General features: G+C 37.6%; 1 pseudogene; it reads left to right on the top strand.

Moving 5' to 3' along the window:
* The first annotated feature begins 1,191 nt into the window (after positions 1-1,191).
* Positions 1,192-2,546, top strand: LOC110592334 (annotated as a pseudogene).
* Positions 2,547-20,507: the final 17,961 nt, after the last annotated feature.

Raw genomic sequence — 20,507 nt, 5'->3', positions numbered from 1 at the left:
AATCTTCTTTAGTCCGATAGGAGAATGTCCTGTGCTTATCATCCTTCTTGGGAAGGGCTTCCTTTCTTCCTTAGAATATGATACGATATTATGGTAACTCAAATGTTTTCTGTTTCTGCTGCAACTGCTGTGGAATAAGAAAGGCACTCCGCTACTCGGCCTGAATGCTTCTAATTACTTACAACTTCTATGTGTTCATTTTAATATCATAATACTTGATTCTGGTCATCTTACTAAAAAATTTTCATTTAGCTCCCCTTGAATTCTCCCAACAACCATAAGGTAGGCAATATTTTAATTCTCAAATTACATAAGAAAAAAAATTGAGGCCTGGAGAGATTAAACAACTGACCCATCATTGAATAGGCAGGACATTTCCAAACCTGGGTTCCTACTCAGGTTCAATTTCAGAGTGTAGGTGTTAGCTCATGGCCTCTCTTCACTCAGTGGCTGACATCCTGCCCACTCTGCTGGCAATCATGCTGTCTTGGTGTCCTATGTTCACATTCCAAAGGTGTATCCTACGTGATTGTCAAGTCCTTACTCCTCAGTGATCCCAGAGAACTGGAGATGTTGCCAAATGCCTTGCTTGAGGGAAAATATAAACTGTGTTTAGCATTTCTTTGATCCACCAGTTTAACAAATCTGTCAAGAAAATAGATCACATTAATCTAAACAAAAATGTCTTAGTAACATATCAAACATCAGCAACATACATATCTGAAAATTCATGATATAATTTTGTGGGAGAGCCCTCCTACTCATGCTTATTGAATCTAGAATCCACATATCCCCCTTTATGTAAGTGGGAGCATTTACCCAGTTTTCTCTTGTTTTATCTCACATTTTCCATGATTTCCAAGATGTCATTTATGGAAACTCTCCAGTTGCGTACCCTTTCAGTGCGCTCACAAGCAGTGTTTCTCTTCCTGGAAACCATGAGCTCCTTTTGAGGTAGCTGCTCTATTACCAGCACTTTATCTGTCACATTCTCTCCTTTTCAGTTTTGAGATTGTTTCAAACATTTCTCTACAGATACATTTGTCTCTAAATAATCACTGTTAAAAAAACCAAGCTGCCCTGTGTGCTCACATACTTATAAAAAAACAAACAAACAAGCAGCTTTCTTTTTGCAGCTGGTTTGCTGCCAGCACACAGGAGTCATGAAAACCACCACTAAACCTAAACCAAATGGGAAAGGAAAAGACTCATATCAATTGTTGTCATTGGACACATAGATTCAGGCAAGTCGACCACTACTGGTCATCTGGGCTACAAATATGGTGGGCTCAACAAAAGAACTATGGCAAAATTTGAGAAGGGGGCTGCTGAGATGGGAATGAGCTCCTTCAAGTATGCCTGGGTCTTGGATAAACTGAAACTGAACATGAACATGGTATCACCATTGAAAACTCCCTGTGGAAATTCGAGACCAGCAAGTATTACCTGACCATCATTAATGCCCCAGGACACAGAGACTTTATAAAAACATGATTATAGGCACACCTCAGGCTAACTGTGCTGTCCTGATTGTTGCTGCTGGTGGTGGTGAATTTGAAGTAGGTATCTGCAAGAACGGGCAGACCCAGGAGCATGTAAAACAACTAATTGTTGGCGTTAACAAAATGGATTCCACTGAGCCACCCTACAGCCAGAAGAGATATGAGGAAATCATTAAAGAAGTCAGCACTTATATTAAGAAGGTTGGCTACAACCCCGACATAGTATTTGTGTCAATTTCTGGTTGGAATGGTGACAACATCCTGGAGCCATGTGCTAACATGCCTTTGCTCAAGGGCTGGAAAGTCACCCATAAAGATAGCAATGCCAGTGGAACCAAGCTGCTTGAAGCTCTGGATTGCTTTCTGCCACCAACTCATCCAACTGACAAGCCTTTGCATCTGCCCCTCCATGATGTCTACAAAATTGGTGGTATCGGTATTGTCACCCTGGGCTGAGCGGAGACTGGTGTTCTTAAACCTGGCATGCTAGTCACCTTGGCTTAGTAGATGTTACAACTGAAGTAAAAAGTCTGTTGAAATGCACCATGCAGCTTTGAGTGAGGCCCTCCCTGGGACAGTGTGGGCTTCAATGTCAAGGACATATCTGACAAAGATGTCCATTGTGGCAATGTGGCTGGTGATAGCAAAAATGACCCACCAATGGAAGCAGCTGGCTTCATGGCTCAGGTGAGTATCCTGAACCATCCAGGCCAAATCAGTGCTGGATGTGCACTTGTGCTGAGCAGTCACACAACTCATATTGGTTGTAAGTTTGCTGAACTGAAGAAGATTGATGGTCGTTCTGGAAAAAAGCTGGAAGATGGCCCTAAGTCCTTGAAATCTGGTGTTGCTGCCATCATCGATATGGTTCTTGCCAAGCCTATGTGTGTTGAGAGCTTCTCTGACTATCCTCCTCTGGGCCATTTACCTGTTTGTGACCTGAGACAGATGTTTGCTGTGGTTGTCATCAGAGAAATAGACAAGATGGCAGCTGGAGCTGGCAAGGTCACCAAGTCTGTCCAGAAAGCTCAGAAGGTTAAATGAATCTTCTCTCAATACCTGCCACCCCAGTCTTAATCAGTGGTAGAAGAATGGTCTTGGAACTGTTTGTGTCAATCGTTTAAATTTAATAGTAAAAAGACTGGTTAATAATGTATTGTAAAACCTTCAAAAGGAAAGGAGAATGTTTTGTGGACCATTGTTTTTTGTGGGTGTGTGGAAGTATTAGGTTATTAGTTTTTAATATCCATACTTTTTAGGGGTCCCTGGGTGATGCAGCTGGTTGAGTGACTCTTGGCTTTGGCTTGGGTCGTGATCTCAGGGTCATGAGCTCTGTGTTGGGCTCCATGCTCAGTGTGAAGTCTGCTTGGGATTCTCTCTCCCTCTGCCCCTCCTGCTCGTGTGCGCACGCTCACACCCTCTCTACCTCTAGAATAAATGGATAAATATTTTTCAAAATTAAAAAAAAAATCTGTACTTTTTAGTGGAAACAACTTGACCAAAAATCTGTCGCAGAATTTTGAGACCCAGTGAAACAAAAGTTTAACGAGGAAAAAAAAAGAAACTACAACCCAAAAAACAATTGTGTCATGCATGCATGTTAAATTTTGATAAGTACTCTCAAATTGCCTGGTAGATTGTATCACTTTATTCTACCTATAATAGTGCGTTAATGCTGTATCCTTTTGTCCCACCTTGACAATAGGATTTTAAATAATTACCTTTCTTCTTATTATAAACTACTTATACCATATATGCTAATATATCTACATCTACCCATGTCTTTTGATTCTGTAAACAACTTAAATTCACTTTCCTTTTGTGTTTTTATAATTATTAATTCATTTGCATCTTTATTCTTCCTAGAACCATCTTTACAACCATACTGTATTTTTATTTCTCAATTCGTTCTTATTCACGGGTTCCTCTTTCCATGTTTTGTTGATGTTTTTATAAAAAAAGCTTTAAGATACAAATGGTATATTTAGGAAGCTCATATATCTGTACACAAGATAAACTTCATTAGTTACCAATCCAGCCATCTCTTTAGTAGCTGTCCTTATAGGGACTTGATTGAATTAAGAAAACCTTACAAATAAAAAATGATTTTAATGTAGGTAAATCTATTTTTTTTCTGAATGAGGCAATAATAATGTGTATTTATATCTCATAAAAAACTTCCTACTTCTCATTTGATCCTACCATTGTTGGCAGCGTAACTATTATCATTTCTATTAGAAAGTTGAGAAAACTGAAACTCAAAGGCAAAGTGATTTGCCAACTTAACAATTTAGATAGTGGCATGTATGGGATTTTAACTCCAAATATAATACTTTTTCTCCTGGAACTTGCTATCCCTCAAAAATACGAAGTATTTCTGGAATACTCTCTGTTGCCCCAACAAAATGTCTTCCTTTGCTAAAAACCCACTCGTTAATTGTATTGAATTAAGACAACATCCAATAGTCCTCAATTCAAAATCCAAATACCCTTAGAGATTTAATAATCAAGCTGTTAAGTAATTAAACCTTAGTAAGAATTAGCTTATCAGATTGCTTTTCATCAACCACTAAGTGAGAAGCAATGGAGCACAAAGTAGAAGAGATCAGATGGAGTGAGAACCAAGCACAAGCAATTCTAAAGGGGACTGACAGAGTACAACACTGTTGGTAGCATGAAATTCTGGGTTCCTGGTATAAATCGTGAGTATAACCAGGAGAGCAATAGTTTAGATAACAAAAGAAAATCAATTATTTCATAATTTTGTCACATGATTTGTCTTGGTGCAGACATAAGCTAACGATCATTCTATATTAAGAACTTACCTCTATATTTCTCTTATTGTCTCATCCTACCATTAGTTGCAAGTATATCTTTTTGCTATGGACCATGATTGTAAAACTAACTTGACTTTCTCTAGTGTGGCCTTTTCTTGGCCTGTCATACACTTCCATAGAATTCAACTCAAAATCAAACAAAATACCCCATCACTGAAGTGTCTCTGACAAGCTCTACCCCTTAGCTGCCCTGGTGAATCTGCTCACTACCTTCCTTGTACCTCACTTTAATGTGCTTGGGCTTATATGTCATACAGTTAGGACTTCTTTCCCCCGATTTCTTTTCTATCTTTCTCCTTCTGTTTGCTTCATATTCCCTGATGAGAGAGACCAAGTCATATTTATTTTTGCATTCTGGTATCTGTCAGTGTCTAGAATTTGGGGTCAAGACAAATAAGTACTTACTATATGTTTGATGAATTAATTAATACCTGCATATATGCATATAAATACAGATCTACATAACAAAGTATTTCCTCCTTTCCTCATCAAGCTGAACAGCTACCTGTATTTTGTTTATTTTAACTTATTTTATTTTTCTTCAGATTAATTTTTCCATAGACATTTTTAAAGCAACATATTTGAAACCAGATAATAGAAGATAAAAGAAGTTTCACTGGGAGCTCATAGCAATCTGGTAAAAAGAAAACTGAACTGTAAAACTTTAGCTATAGTCTTTTAGATGAAGAAACACAATAGCTTCTGTTGAGATTACAAAGACTCTTTAGCTATCAGTGGGCCAAAAATGATTCTATTTTGTATTCATATTGTTGAGCAATATACATATTAATCAAATTGATTCAATGGAACTATTAGTCCAAATTAGAAAAAAAGAGGTGAGACAAGTTTTTTTACCTACCAAAGGAAAAAAAAAATCTTTCAATTTACTGACTGCATTTTCAAAATTTATTTGTATTATTTTTAAAATATTTAACTGATTTTTCTGGCATGGTATAAACCCAGATCATGTTCCATATTCGGTGTCCATAGGTTAGGCCCTCTAAATGAAGGTAATCGTGTATTTTTGTGAACCTTTGTTTATTGTAAATTATAATAGCATCTACCCACACATGCTAATGCATAATTTGACTTTATACATTTGACTTCTGTTTTTCTCTTTCAATCTCAAGTTCTATCATCTTGGCAGATCTGCCTTTAACACATGCATTGGAAGACCACTTTTGCTTCTGTGGTTCTTGAAAACTTTACAGGTTTTGACCAAACAGGATGCAGAATTGTTTTTGAGTTTCTGCCATGAAATGTCTAATAACCCTGTCATTCTTTTGAAAATACTGTGTTAATAAATTCTGACAATGTGCAAAACATAGTGAGAAGAGGAGTTTTTGCTTCCCACGCAGCTTTTCTCCAAGTGGTAGAAAAGAGAGAGAGAAAAAAAAGAGAAAAACTCCACAATTAGGTCAGATAGGCCATTTCTTCACAGAAAGATTACTCCAGAAACTTCCATTCCCAAACTCTGTCTGGGGAGGGTCACTTTCAAGGTCTGAGAAAAGGAAAATTTTACTACTGCTGTGGAAGCACAGATAGCAATCTAAAAATTAGTCCCAGATAAAACCTTTGGATTTTTTAATTTTGATAGCCAGCTTTTTAAAGCCTTTCTTTTCACCTAGTTTCATACATTCTAACACTAAATCAGCTCCTGGTTTGGCTATATTTATCTTAAGATGTTAGATGGTACAGCATGATGACCCTTTTTATTAGATAATCATGCATCAGTGAAATCATACACACACACACACAGAAACACACACACACAGACACACACACACACACAAAGTGGTTTTCATATTCAAACATCTATTATAATGTTAGTTAAAACCATAGTATAAGGAAAGTCATGAGGCTCAACCATGCAGTTGTTCATTATAGAGGCTTTGATGGTATGTTGACTCACTTAACAGCTATGCAATCCTTATTAGATAGGAGACATCATTGGCATATACACACCTTTCCCATGAATGCTGCAAATGGAAAAGAAAATTGAATTCCCTGAGAAAACACTATCAGTAAACAAATACCAATTTTCCTTAAAGCTGATCTGAAAACTCGTGGCAACTACTAGTTTATGTACACAAATTGAAGGCATTGTCTTTGTACTTCTCTGCATTACACCATTGATGGTGGTGTTTCTCTAAAAGCCATGACATCAGAAGCACCCCAGGAGCCTAGAATCACAGCCATTATAAAAGAAAGCTTTTGGCTGCAAGGTAGTGAAGAGAATGCCGTGGATCAAACATAAAAGCCTTGTTTTTGAGATTAAATTAATACCATAGGCTCAGTCAGAGCTAAATTCGTGTGTACCATGCACCATACAGCACCTCACAGTATAGATTCTCCTGGCATCAAGCAGTGTGATTCTGATCAGCTTCTTCCCAGATTTACCAACTCTGGATAACTCCCAAGCAGAGTAATCATGTATATCAAAAATACTTAGCACTTTTGTGAAAGGTAAAAAAAAAAAAGGAATTTGCTAAATCCTCTTTCCATATGAGATCTAATGAGCACCTCAAGATCCTGCCTGACGGAGGAAAGGAAGGATTAATGTTTAAAGTCATTATTCCACCTAACTCCATCAATTTCATGTCACCAACACATCAAAAGGTGCAATTTTCAGAAAGCTGTTTTCTGCCTAAGTCTTTTCATTGTGGTTTCACAACACAATTGCCTACTTAGGCCCTCCTAGCACATGGCACCCTCGCAATATATGCACTGTTTGGACACGATACGTTCCTGTTTTCAGTTAATTAATACATCACGAGGAGCTTTTTAAATTACAAAGCCCCCAAATCTCACAAACAAATAAGCTTTGGATATTATCCCTGAGCCATGTTTTCACGGCCTTTTCCCCATGTTTTCTTTTATTTGTGTAAAATATATTTTGACTTCAGTGCAACCCATAAGAAAACTTGATACCCAAATAATATCAAGCATAATTCAGGAAAAGCAAACAAAAGTAGGAAGAAAACACTAACAGCCCAGCATTATTTTTAATCTTTCACATTCTTTACCACATCTCTTAGCACATTTCATTTAACACATCTCTCTGAGAGAAGATAATTCTTTTTTTTTTTTAATTTTCCCTCCCATTGAGAGAACAGTTACAACTAAGCGGTATCCACAAGATGTAATAAATGTGTTTCTAAGTATGTGAGGGGTAAATTTTCTTTTCAGCTCCACCTATTTATACTATTTAAGTTAATTGGGAAAAATCATAACAAAGTCACCAACAATGGTTATTTGTAAATCCAAGAAAAAGATCTGCTGTTTTGTTTTTGTTTTTTGTTTTTTTTTTTGGTAAGAAATGTGCTAGTATAATTTCCATGAACATAAACATGTTTTCAAAAGTTATGATAGGATATATTTTGCATATTAAAATGGAGTACCCTTAAAACACATGCAGGGGTATAATTTAAAATTCAGTATACATGCATATAAAGCTTTTCAGAAGTTGAAAAAATTCAAAACCTTAACTATGCTGGGTTCAAAACAACAGTGGTATCCCAGTCAGCTAAATGCTATTTTAGGGTATCTTATTCCCCACTTATGTTGATTTTTATAATAAATCAGATATATTTTCCTTTGATAACAAAACTTTCTTGATTATTCAGAGACAACAAATTTCTTTTTTAATTTTTTTTTTAATTTTATTTGTTTATTCAGGAGAGACAGAGAGAGAGAGAGAGAGGCAGAGGTAGAAGCAGGCTCCTAAGGAGCAGGGAGCCTGATGCGGGACTCGATCCCAGGACCCTGGGATCATGACCTGAGCCAAAGGCAGACGCTTAACCATCTGAGCCACCCAGGCGCCCCAGAGACAACAAATTTCAAAAGGCATTTTAAGGATATAGAATGAAGACTTTATACTGTATATTAAAAATAATGGAAATCTTGATTAAATACCTGAAATGCCCATTAAAAATTAAATTAACAATTATAGTTAGGTAGTTCAAAAATAATTAAAGATATTAAATATATAGGCCTTAATTTAAATTGGACAACGTTATTTGTAATATTTCTTTTTTTTTTATTCTTATGTTAATCCCCATACATTACATCATTAGTTTTAGATGTAGTGTTCCATGATTCATTGTTTGTGCATAACACCCAGTGCTCCATGCAGAATGTGCCCTCCTCAATACCCATTATCAGGCTAACCCATCCTCCCACCCTCCTCCCCTCTAGAACCCTCAGTTTGTTTTTCAGAGTCCATCATCTCTCATGGTTCGTCTACCCCTCCGATTTCCCCTGCTTCATTCTTCCCCTCCTGCTACCTTCTTCTTTTTTTTTCTTAACATATATTGCATTATTTGTTTCAGAGGTAGAGATCTGAGATTCAACAGTCTTGCACAATTCACAGCGCTTACCAGAGCACATACCCTCCCCAGTGTCTATCACCCAGTCAGCCCATCCCTCCCACCCCACCCCCCACTCCAGCAACCCTCAGTTTGTTTCCTGCGATTAAGAATTCCTCATATCAGTGAGGTCATATGATACATGTCTTTCTCTTTTTGACTTATTTCGCTCAACATAAGCGAAATAACCTCCAGTTCCATCCACGTCGTTGCAAATGGCAAGATCTCATTCCTTTTGATGGCTGCATAATATTCCATTGTGTATATATACCACCTCTTCTTTATCCATTCATCTGTTGATGGACATCTTGGCTCTTTCCACAGTTTGGCTACTGTGGACATTGCTGCTATAAACATTGGGGTGCACGTACCCTTTTGGATCCCTACTTTTGTATCTTTGGGGTAAATACCTAGTAGTGCAATTGCTGGATCATATGTTAGCTCTATTTTCAACTTTTGAGGAACCTCCATACTGTTTTCCAGAGTGGCTGCACCAGCTTGCATTCCCACCAACAGTGTAGGAGGGTGCCCCTTTCTCCGCATCCCCGCCAACATCTGTCGTTTCCTGACTTGTTAATTTTAGCCATTCTGACTGGTGTGAGGTGGTATCTCATTGAGGTTTTGATTTGGATTTCCCTGATGCCGAGCGATATTGAGCACTTTTTCATGTGTCTGTTGGCCATTTGGATGTCTTCTTTGGAAAAAAGTCTGTTCATGTCTTCTGCCCATTTCTTGATTGGATTCTTTGTTCTTTGGGTGTTGAGTTTGATGAGTTCTTTATAGATTTTGGATACTAGCCCTTTATCTGATATGTCATTTGCAAATATCTTCTCCCATTCTGTCGGTTGTCTTTTGGTTTTGTTGACTGTTTCCTTTGCTTTGCAAAAGCTTTTTATCTTGATGAAGTCCCAATAGTTCATTCTTGCCCTTGCTTCCCTTGCCTTTGGCGATGTTTCTAGGAAGAAGTTGCTTCGGCTAAGGTCAAAGAGGTTGCTGCCTGTGTTGTCCTTTAGGATTTTGATGGACTCCTGTCTCACATTGAGGTCTTTCAACCATTTGGAGTCTATTTTTGTGTGTGGTGTAAGGAAATGGTCCAGTTTCATTCTTCTGCATGTGGCTATCCAAATTTCCCAACACCATTTGTTGAAGAGACGGTCTTTTTTCCATTGGACATTCTTTCCTGCTTTGTCAATGATGAGTTGACCACAGAGTTGAGGGTCCATTTCTGGGCTCTCTATTCTGTTCCATTGATCTATGTGTCTGTTTTTGTGCCAGTACCATGCTGTCTTGATGATGACAGCATTGTAATAGAGCTGGAAGTCCAGAATTGTGATGCCGCCAGCTTTGCCCTTCTTTTTCAACATTCCTCTGGCTATACAGGGTCTTTTCTGGTTCCATATAAATTTTAGGATTATTTGTTCCATTTCTTTGAAAAAAGTGGATGGTATTTTGATGGGGATTGCATTGAATGTGTAGATTGCTCTAGGTAGCATTGACATCTTCACAATATTTGTTCTTCCAATCCATGAGCATGGAACGTTTTTCCATTTCTTTGTGTCTTCCTCAATTTCTTTCATGAGTATTTTATAGTTTTCTGAGTACAGATCCTTTGCCTCTTTGGTTAGATTTATTCCTAGGTATCTTATGGTTTTGGGTGAAATTGTAAATGGGATTGATTCCTTAATTTCTCTTTCTTCTGTCTTGTTGTTGGTGTATAGGAATGCCATTGATTTCTGTGCATTGATTTTATATCCTGCCACTTTACTGAATTCCTGTATGAGTTCTAGCAGTTTTGGGGTGGAGTCTTTGGGGTTTTCCACATAAAGGATCATATCATCTGCAAACAGTGAGAGTTTGACTTCTTCTTTGCCGATTTGGATGCCTTTTATTTCTTTTTGTTGTCTCATTGTTGTGGCTAGGACTTCCAATACTATGTTGAATAGCAATGGTGATAGTGGACATCCCTGCCGCATTCCTGACCTTAGGGGGAAAGCTCTCAGTTTTTCCGCATTGAGAATGATATTCGCTGTAGGTTTTTCATAGATGGCTTTTATGATATTGAGGTATGTACCCTCTATCCCTATACTCTGAAGAGTTTTGGTCAAGAAAGGATGCTGTACTTTGTCAAATGCTTTTTCTGCATCTATTGAGAGGATCATATGGTTCTTGTTCTTTCTTTTGTTAATGTATTGTATCACATTGATTGATTTGCGGATGTTGAACCAAACTTGCAGCCCAGGAATAAATCCCACTTGGTCATGGTGAATAATCCTTTTAATGTACTGTTGGATCCTATTGGCTAATATTTTGGTGAGAATTTTTGCATCCATGTTCATCAGGGATATTGGTCTGTAATTCTCCTTTTTGATGGGGTCTTTGGTTTTGGGATCAAGGTAATGCTGGCCTCATAAAATGAGTTTGGATGTTTTCCTTCCATTTCTATTTTTTGGAACAGTTTCAGAAGAATAGGTATTAATTCTTCTTTAAATGTTTGGTAGAATTCCCCTGGGAAGCCCTCTGGCCCTGGGCTTTTGTTTTTTGGGAGATTTTTGGTGACTTCTTCAATTTCCTTTGTGCTTATAGGTCTGTTCAGGTTTTCTATTTCTTCCTGGGTCAGTTTTGTTAGATGGTACATCTCTAGGAATGCATCCATTTCTTCCAGGTTATCTAATTTGCTGGCATAGAGTTGCTCATAATATGTTCTTATAATTGTTTGTATTTCTTTGGTGTTGGTTGTGATCTCTCCTCTTTCATTCATGATTTTGTTGATTTGGGTCATTTCTCTTTTCTTTTTGATAAGTCTGGCCAAGGGTTTATCAATCTTGTTAATTCTTTCAAATAACCAGCTCCTAGTTTCGTTGATCTGTTCTACTGTTCTTTTAGTTTCTATTTCATTGATTTCTGCTCTGATCTTTATTATTTCTCTTCTCCTGCTGGGTTTAGGCTTTATTTGCTGTTCTTTCTCCAGCTCCTTTAGGTGGAGGGTTAGGTTGTGTACTTGAGACCTTTCTTGTTTCTTGAGAAAGGCTTGCATTGCTATATACTTTCCTCTTAGGACTGCCTTTGCTGCATCCCAAAGATTTTGAATAGTTGTGTTTTCATTTTCATTGGTTTCCATGTATTTTTTTAATTCTTCTTTAATTTCCTGGTTGACCCATTCATTCTTCAGTAGGATGCTCTTTAGCCTCCATGTATTTGAGTTCTTTCTGACTTTCCTCTTGTGATTGAGTTCTAGTTTCAAAGCATTGTGGTCTGAAAATGGGCAGGGAATGATCCCAATCTTTTGGTACCAGTTGAGACCTGCTTTATGACCTAGGATGTGATCTATTCTGGAGAATGTTCCATGGGGACTCGAGAAGAATGTGTATTCTGTTGGTTTGGGATGGAATGTTCTGAATATGTCTGTGAAGTCCATTTGGTCCAGTGTGTCATTTAAAGTCTTTATTTCCTTGTTGATCTTTTGCTTAGACTATCTGTCCATTTCAGTGAGGGGGGGTGTTAAAGTCCCCCACTATTATTGTATTGTTGTCGATGTGTTTCTTTGCTTTTGTTATTAATTGCCTTATATAATTGGCTGCTCCCATGTTAGGGGCATAGATATTTACAGTTGTTAGATCTTCTTGTTGGATAGACCCTTTAAGTAGGATATAATGTCCTTCCTCATCTCTTATTACAGTCTTTGGTTTAAAATCTAATTTGTCTGATATAAGGATTGGCACCCCAGCTTTCTTTTGGTGTCCATTAGCATGGTAAATGGTTTTCCACCCCATCACTTTCAATCCGTGGGTGTCTTTGGTTCTAAAATGAGTCTCTTGCAGACAGCATATCGATGGGTCTTGTTTTTTAATCCAGTCTGATAGCCTGTGTCTTTTGATTGGGGCATTTAGCCCATTTACATTCAGGGTAACTATTGAAAGATAGGAATTTAGTGCCATTGTATTGCCTGTAAGGTGACTGTTACTGTATATTGTCTGTGTTCCTTTCTGGTCTATGTGGCTTTTAGGGTCTCTCTTTGCTTAGAGGACCCCTTTCAATATTTCTTGTAGGGCTGGTTTTGTGTTTGCAAATTCCTTTAGTTTTTGTTTGTCCTGGAAGCTTTTTATCTCTCCTTCAATTTTTAATGACAGCCTAGCTGGATATAGTATTCTTGGCTACATATTTTTCTCATTTAGTGCTCTGAATATATCCTGCCAGTCCTTTCTGGCCTGCCAGGTCTCTGTGGATAGGTCTGTTGCCAATCTAATGTTTCTACCATTGTAGGTTACAGATCTCTTCTCCCGAGCTGCTCTCAGGATTTTCTTTGTCTATGAGACCCGTAAGTTTTACTATTAGATGTTGGGGTGTTGACCTATTTTTATTGATTTTGAGAGGGGTTCTCTGTGCTTCCTGGATTTTGATGCCTGTTTCCTTCCCCAAATTAGGGAAGTTCTCTGCTATAATTTGTTCCATTATACCTTTTGCCCCTCTCTCTCTTTCTTCTTCTTCTGGGATCCCAATTATTCTAATGTTGTTTCGTCTTATGGTATCGCTTATCTCTCGAATTCTGCCCTCGTGATCCAGTAGTTGTTTATCTCTCTTTTTCTCAGCTTCTTTATTTTCCATCATTTGGTCTTCTATTTTACTGCTTTTCTCTTCTGCCTCATTTATCCTAGCAGTTAGTGCCCCCATTTTTGATTGCACCTCATTAATAGCCTTTTTGATTCTACTTGGTTAGATTTTAGCTCTTTGACTTCTCCAGAAAGGGTTTCTCTAATAACTTCCATATTTTTTTCAAGCCCAGCTAGTATCTTTAAAGTGATGATTCTGAACCCTAGATCTGACATCGTACTAATGTCTGTATTAAGTAGATCCCTGGCAGTCAGTACTACCTCTTGTTCTTTTTGTTGAGGTGATTTTTTCCGTCTTGTCATTTTGTGCAGAGGAGAATAGATTAATGAGAGAACAAAATGCTAGCAGAGTAACCACGTCCCCAGAAAATATACTCTAAACAAATCAGAAAAGACCTGAAGCAGTGGAAAAAGAAACGGAAAGAGAGAAAAAAGGAAAAGAAAAAAAAAGAAAAAGAAAAAGATAAAAACAAACAAAAACAAACAAAACAAAACAACAACAACAAAAAAACCCAGAATGTAATCAAATATGATCAGGCTGGTATATAGAGCAGTGCCACACACTAGATTTGGGGTGTATTTTGGTCTTTTAGAAGAAAGTGCCTCCCAAAATTTTAAAGAAAGAAAAACTTATATATGTACAAAAATAAGGGTTGATATGATGAAGGGATGGAATATGACTGTAAAGATGGAAATTATAAAAAATTTTATAAAAGGAATTGATAAGAAGTTGTTTGAAAAAAGAAAGAAGAGAATTTAAAAAAAGAAACAAGGAAAAGAAAAGGGAGAGAATGTGATCAGGCAGGGGAGTAGAAAAAACCATATACTAGAGATTTAGGGTATATTTTAATCTGTTAGAAGAAACTATCTCAAAATTTTAAAGAGAGAACAACTTATATATATATGCCAAAAATACGGGTAACTACTATGAAGGGATAGAATATGACTCTAAAAATGAAAAATAGAAATGTTTTTTTAAAAAAAGGGATTGATAAGATGTTGGTTGAAAAAGGGAAAAAGAAAAATTCAAAAAAAAAAAAGACAGTTAAAAAAAACTTAACTTTGAAAGACTAAAGAATCATGGTAAAAAAGCCATGAATTCTATGTGCAGTATTCCCCTAGCGCTGGAGTTCTGCCGTTCTCATTGATCAGTAAACTTGGTCTTGGCTGGCTGTTCTCCCTGATCTTCTGGGGAGGGGCCTGTTGCCGTGGTTTCCAAATGTCTTTGCCAGAGGTGGAATTGCCCCGCCCTTGCCCCCTCCCGGCTAAGTAATCTGCTCGGGTTTGCTCTCCGGGGCTTTTGTTCCCTGCAAGCTTTCCGTACAGCTTTGGAGGCAGAGAGTAAAAATGGCGGCCTCCCAATCTCCACCCCGGAGGAGCCGAGAACTCGGGGCCCCGCTCCTCAGTGAGCCCCCAGAGAAAAGCCGTCAGTCACTCCTGTCTCCCCAGTCTCCGGCCTCACTCTGTGCTCACCCGGCCTGTGACCGCGCGTTTTTATCTCCGGCGCCCGACCCCGTGTGGAGTCTCCAAACCCAGCAGATCCCTGCGGTGCACTCCCGCGCGGCTCCTCCCGGGGGAGGAAGGTGAGTCTCCCCGGATCTGCCGCTTGTTGGGTCCCTGCTGGAGGAGCAGTGGCCCGACTGTGCCGCGGATCACGGTTTATGGCAACCCCGAGCTGAGAGCCCGCGCCTGGGCTCCGCCTCTGCAGCCGGCTTCCCTGCTCCGATACCTGGGAGCTCTGCCACACTCAGGCACCCCCGGTCTTCCTGTGACCCCGAGGGTCCTGAGACCACACTGTCCCGCGAGGGTTCCACCCCCCGCTTAGCCACCGGAGTGACGTCCCTCAGCGGAGCAGACTTTTAAAAGTTCCGATTTTGTGCTCTGTGGTTCTATCACTTGCCAGAAGTGGCTGATGGAGCCCGCCCCCGGCCCCGGTCATCTATCCTCCCGAATATCACCTCGGATTCACTTCTCCGCACGTCCTACCTTCCAGAAAGTGGTCGCTTTTCTGATGAGAGAGTTGTTGCTATTCTTTTCTTTGATCTCCTGTTGAGTTTGTAGGTGTTCAGAATGGCTTGATCCCTATCCAGCTGAATTCCTGAGAGGAGATGAAATCCAGGTCTCCTACTCCTCCGCCATCTTGTTCCGCCCCCCTATTTGTAATATTTCAAAAGAAAATGGTCTAGGGATTCCATTTGACCATAGCAGAAGTTATTAGTGATATTCTTAGAGCAAAACACTTGAAGTTTACAACTTAAGCTAAGAGTGCAATTGCCCATATAACAGTGAGGGTAATAGGATTGTGTGTGTGCATGCATGTGTGTGTTCAGAAAAAAAAAAACCCACAAATAATGTTAATCTTTCTTCTTTTGTCATTTTCCCTGGAAAATAAGAAAAGTTTTTCTTTATAGATCATAAAACTAAGAGAATGCACAAACATATTAAACTCTCAACAGACTTCAAAAATATTTACACAAAGCAGTCATTAACATGCAAGTCACATGCTAGGGTGAAAATCCTCAGGGAAGATAGAAGTAAGATAGGTTCCAATGTACTATGGTCATAATGGCTCAAATAAAAAACAGCTAGGTATCAGGAGCAGAAGATAAGAGCTTGGTAGTTGTGACTATTTCTCTGCCCCTTAGTGCCTGAATACTGCTAGTCCCATTCTACCACAGAGCAAGCAGTCATGCCAGTCCAGGATTGCTAAAAGTGTTATCAGGCACCTTTAAAGACTGAAACCCAGCCAGGATAGGGAGGGATGTCATCAAAAACATGCACAGAGGTCAGCCTCTGAGTGCGTCCTCCCAATGCTCATTCTGCATCAGGCACTAGATACTTACAACCCACAGAAGATTTTGGAAATACCTGTGGTTGGGACAGAGGCCATGGGTTGTACCCATGAACCAAGCCACTTCGTGTGATGTAAAAGAGAAGAGGTAAAACACATATTATAACAACAGTAGGCCTTTGCCTTGAGGTTCTCCATCCCCATTTACTTCCTGAACTCTGCTAGAAGGTATGAGTCCAAAGCTTAGGTTCTCTTCTCCACATTCCAACATTTGGTATCATAAAGTACATAGCTGGGACTTCCAGGGTAGCATGAAGTCATAAAGTGCATTAATAAGACATATCAGGATCACAAAGACTATAGAAGTAGGAGAGTGAACTGAACAACCTACTGTGAAAGCAGAGTTAATGGTGCAGAAAAGACAGAAATTTAAAACAGACAATATCCTAAAGAAAACCATAAAACAGCATTAGATGACTTTCAAGATGACACAAGCAGAGATCTGAGTATTAAAATAAAAATACTTTTTGAAATAAAGAACTCACTAGATAGTTTGAATAGTCAAATGGATATGGCAAAATGGTAAAATGCATAAACTGAAAAATCAAGTCAAGGAATTTGCCAAAAATGAATTAGAAAGAAATTAAATTGTTAGAAAATAAAAAAGAATGAAAACAAAAACTAGAATTAGAAATGCCAATATGTATATCACCAGAGTTCCTGAATGAAAGAAAAGATAAAATGAAGGATAAAAATTAATTGAAGAAGTCCTAACTGAAGATGTCATAAAATGAAAGAATGATTATGGTATCAGCTATAAAAGACTCATCAGCTATAAAGCAAGGTATTTAAGGGGTAAATAAAAAAAGAAAAGAAAACACAGTTGGACCCTTAGGATGTCCTCCTTGGAGGATCATTAGTTATAGTGAAGAATGGAAGATAACTAATTTGGAAAGTTTACTGTTCAAGTAAAAACTGGTTTTAAAAATATAAAAAGAACACAACCATAATAATGCAGCATTTAAATTTCAGAAGGAAATATTAGGGACAGAAAAAAGGAGAACCAGGACAGCTACTATGAATGAAAATACTTGCTTATTTGAAAGAGGACATAAATATTAATATGTTTAAGAAAATGATATGGAAAACAGTAAGTATACATTTGAAATGTGAGCTACAACCAGTGAAAGAATAATGTTACAACATGTGTAACATTCAAAATTTGTCTATTCAATGACTACAAAAATAGAAAAAATATATGAAATAAAATTCAAATTGGAAAAATTGAATAAAAGTGACAAAACGTCATATAGAGAAAGAATTTAACACAACTTTTGGAAAATTAATGTCTCGGGGTGCCTGGGTGGTGCAGTCAGTTGAGCGACCGACTCTTGGATTTGGTTCAGGTCGTGATCTCTGAGTTGTGAGATCTAGCTCCATGCTCGGTATGGAGTCTGCTTGAGACTCTCTCTCCCTCTCCCTCTGCCTCTTCCCTCCACACTCTGTCTCTCTCTCTCAAACAAATAAATCAATGTAAAAAAAAGAAAATTAATGTCTCAACAGAAACAAAAGGAAATATCTAGTAGATTTTGATATCATGGATAGATATATATGTGTTATACATGGCTTATGTACTAAATACATATAAATATATAAAATATACATAAATATATAAATATAAATCTGTGTTATACTACTTCACATTAGTGCATTGAAAAACATTTTATTTTCTGCCCTTCCATAAATTATTTTTATCACACATTTTAATTCTATAGTATATAAATTCATTAATTACAATAAATTAATCAATTAACTCTAGGGTAAATTATTACTATTTTGCATTAGACAATAAATTATTTTATGAAGCAATCAAAACTAAGGAAATAATATCTCTTCTATTGACTTTCCTTTTCACCAGTTCTGCCACTCTTAATTTCTTTGTACAAATCAAGATTTTAATATGAAATTATAATGATTCCACCTTAAGAAAATTCTTGAGCATATCTTGTCGTACCATCTGCTGTAAATATATTCTCTCAGCTTTTGTTTATTTGACAAAATCTTTCATTTGAGTTCATTTTAGGATAATATTTTTTTATGGGTATAAAATCCTGAGTTGACAGTTTTCTTTTTTCAGTATTTTACTTTTTTTAAAAAGATTTTATTTATTTATTTGACAGAGAGATACAACAGCAAGAGAGGGAACACAAGCGGGAGGAGTGGGAGAGGGAGAAGCAGGCTTCCCGCAGAGCAGGGAGCCTGATGCGGGGCTCGATCCCAGGACTCTGGGATCATGACCTGAGCCTAAGTCAGACGCTTAACGACTGAGCCACCCAGGCTCCCCTCTCAGTATTTTACTTTCAATAAATGCCATTCCATTGGTTTCTGGCTTGCATCATTTTAATGAAAAGTTTTCTCTTATTGTTATCATTGTTTCTCTGAATGTGATGTTTCTTATCTCCCTACCTTTCTTTGGCTGCCCTTCAGCCATTTGACTATATTACTTTTTTTTTTTTTAATTCTTTTTGCATAAGGTTGTCTAAGGCTCTTGGATGCATGGCTTATTTTCTTTCATTAATTTTGGAAAATCCTCATTTATGACTCCTTCAAATTTTTTTCTACCTTACCTCTTTTTCTCTTTCTTTTGTAACTACCATTAAATGTATCTTAGACTGTTTTGGATTCACAGTCTTGGATTCACTTTTTTTTTACATTATTATCTTCATTTTTACTTTAGATAATTTTTTGGCCTATCTTCAATATCAGATAAATATCTGCTCATATTGCCTTTAGTTAATCTCTGTCTTGATATTTATTCTTTAATCAATCTGATGATATATAGGTAATGTGCTGTGTGTGTATGTGTGTGTGTGTGTGTGTGGAAGGAGAGAGATAACTGAAACCCAAATCAATTCCTAACTAGATTGACTCAATGTCTCACACTAAAGATCTGAGAGAAGAAGAGGTGTGCCCATTTTTTCAAATATCATGCTACAAATGATATTCAGTGTTTAATCAAGAAGTAAAAAGCACATCTTAAAAAACAAGACAGAAAAGAAAAACAACTCACTGTCAAGAGGTAAAGCAATCTATTATGAAGCTTGCAATGGCCCCAGTATTGAATCTATCACACAGGGTTCTAAAAATAACTATGAATAATATGTTTTTAAAATCTAGTGGAAAAGGTAGAGGACATGAAGAGGTATTTCAGCAGTGATATGAAACTACTGGAAGGGCTAAATATAAATGTTAGTTATAAAGATTGCCATATCAGAGACAAAGAAGTCCATCAAAGGGCTCATCTCCTGAGAAGGAATGGCTAAGAGTGCATCACTAATTTTAAAGCAAAGCCTTCTTCAGTAAATTCAAAAGGAAAAAAAAAAGGAAACAACAAGGGAACATATTGATTTTGACTATCATTAAAATATCATTAATATTAGAAGAGGTTAATAAAATAAAATAAAAATAAGAATGACAAACTTTAAAGAGAATATGCAGCCTAATGAATGAAGAGTGAGTATACTTAATAGACCAAAAACGATTTTTAAACACCACTAAAGAAAGCAATCCAAAAGATAATATCTGAATACCCCTGAAGTGCCATGTGTTATACATTGATTATAATTTTTCAAGAAGACTGTAAGGTAGATTTAGATTTTTATAATAAATTAACCAAGTTTGGGGCACCTGGGTGGCTCAGTCAGTTAAGTGTCTGGTTTCAGCTCAGGTCATGATCCCAGGGTCCTTGGATTGAGCCCGCATTGGGCTCCCTGCTCAGTTAGAAGCCTGCTTCTCCCTCTCCCTCTGCCATTCCCCCTGCTTGTGTTCTCCCTCTCTCTCAAATAAATAAATAAATAAAATCTTTTTAAAAAATTAACTGAGATTTATAGAAATAAAGTCTCTCACCCCAAATTATACTTATAGTGTAGTAAACATAAGATTCACCCCTGAGACATTCCATTTCCAAAGAATTTGCTCTTTCTTCCACACTGGTGCTCCTCAAAATGTGTTCTCTCAACCACCAACACCAACTTGTTAGAAAGGCAAATTCTTAGACCCCATTCTAAGCCTACTAAATCAAAAACCCTGGAGGTGAGCCCAGCAGTCTGTTTCAACAATCACTCCAAATAATTGTGATACACACCACTTTTGATATCCAATGCTCTGGATCATGATGGACTGGAATATATATATGTAATATCACTTGGGTATTTACACGACTTACAGATAGAAATAATGATGTTGTAGTTAGGGAGAGAGACAATGCCAAGAGGAAATCACTATGACAGCTAGATGTAATACAGGTTAAATATTGATCTCAAGAGAAGAGACTACAATCTTAACATATTCGACCAGGCTTAGTAAGATAACATCAAACAGTAAAGGAACTTCAGGCACACTTG

This window comes from Neomonachus schauinslandi, chromosome 3 (assembly GCF_002201575.2).
Source record: "Neomonachus schauinslandi chromosome 3, ASM220157v2, whole genome shotgun sequence".
Taxonomy (NCBI): Eukaryota; Metazoa; Chordata; class Mammalia; order Carnivora; family Phocidae; genus Neomonachus; species Neomonachus schauinslandi.
This window is presented reverse-complemented; position numbering and strand designations above follow the sequence as displayed.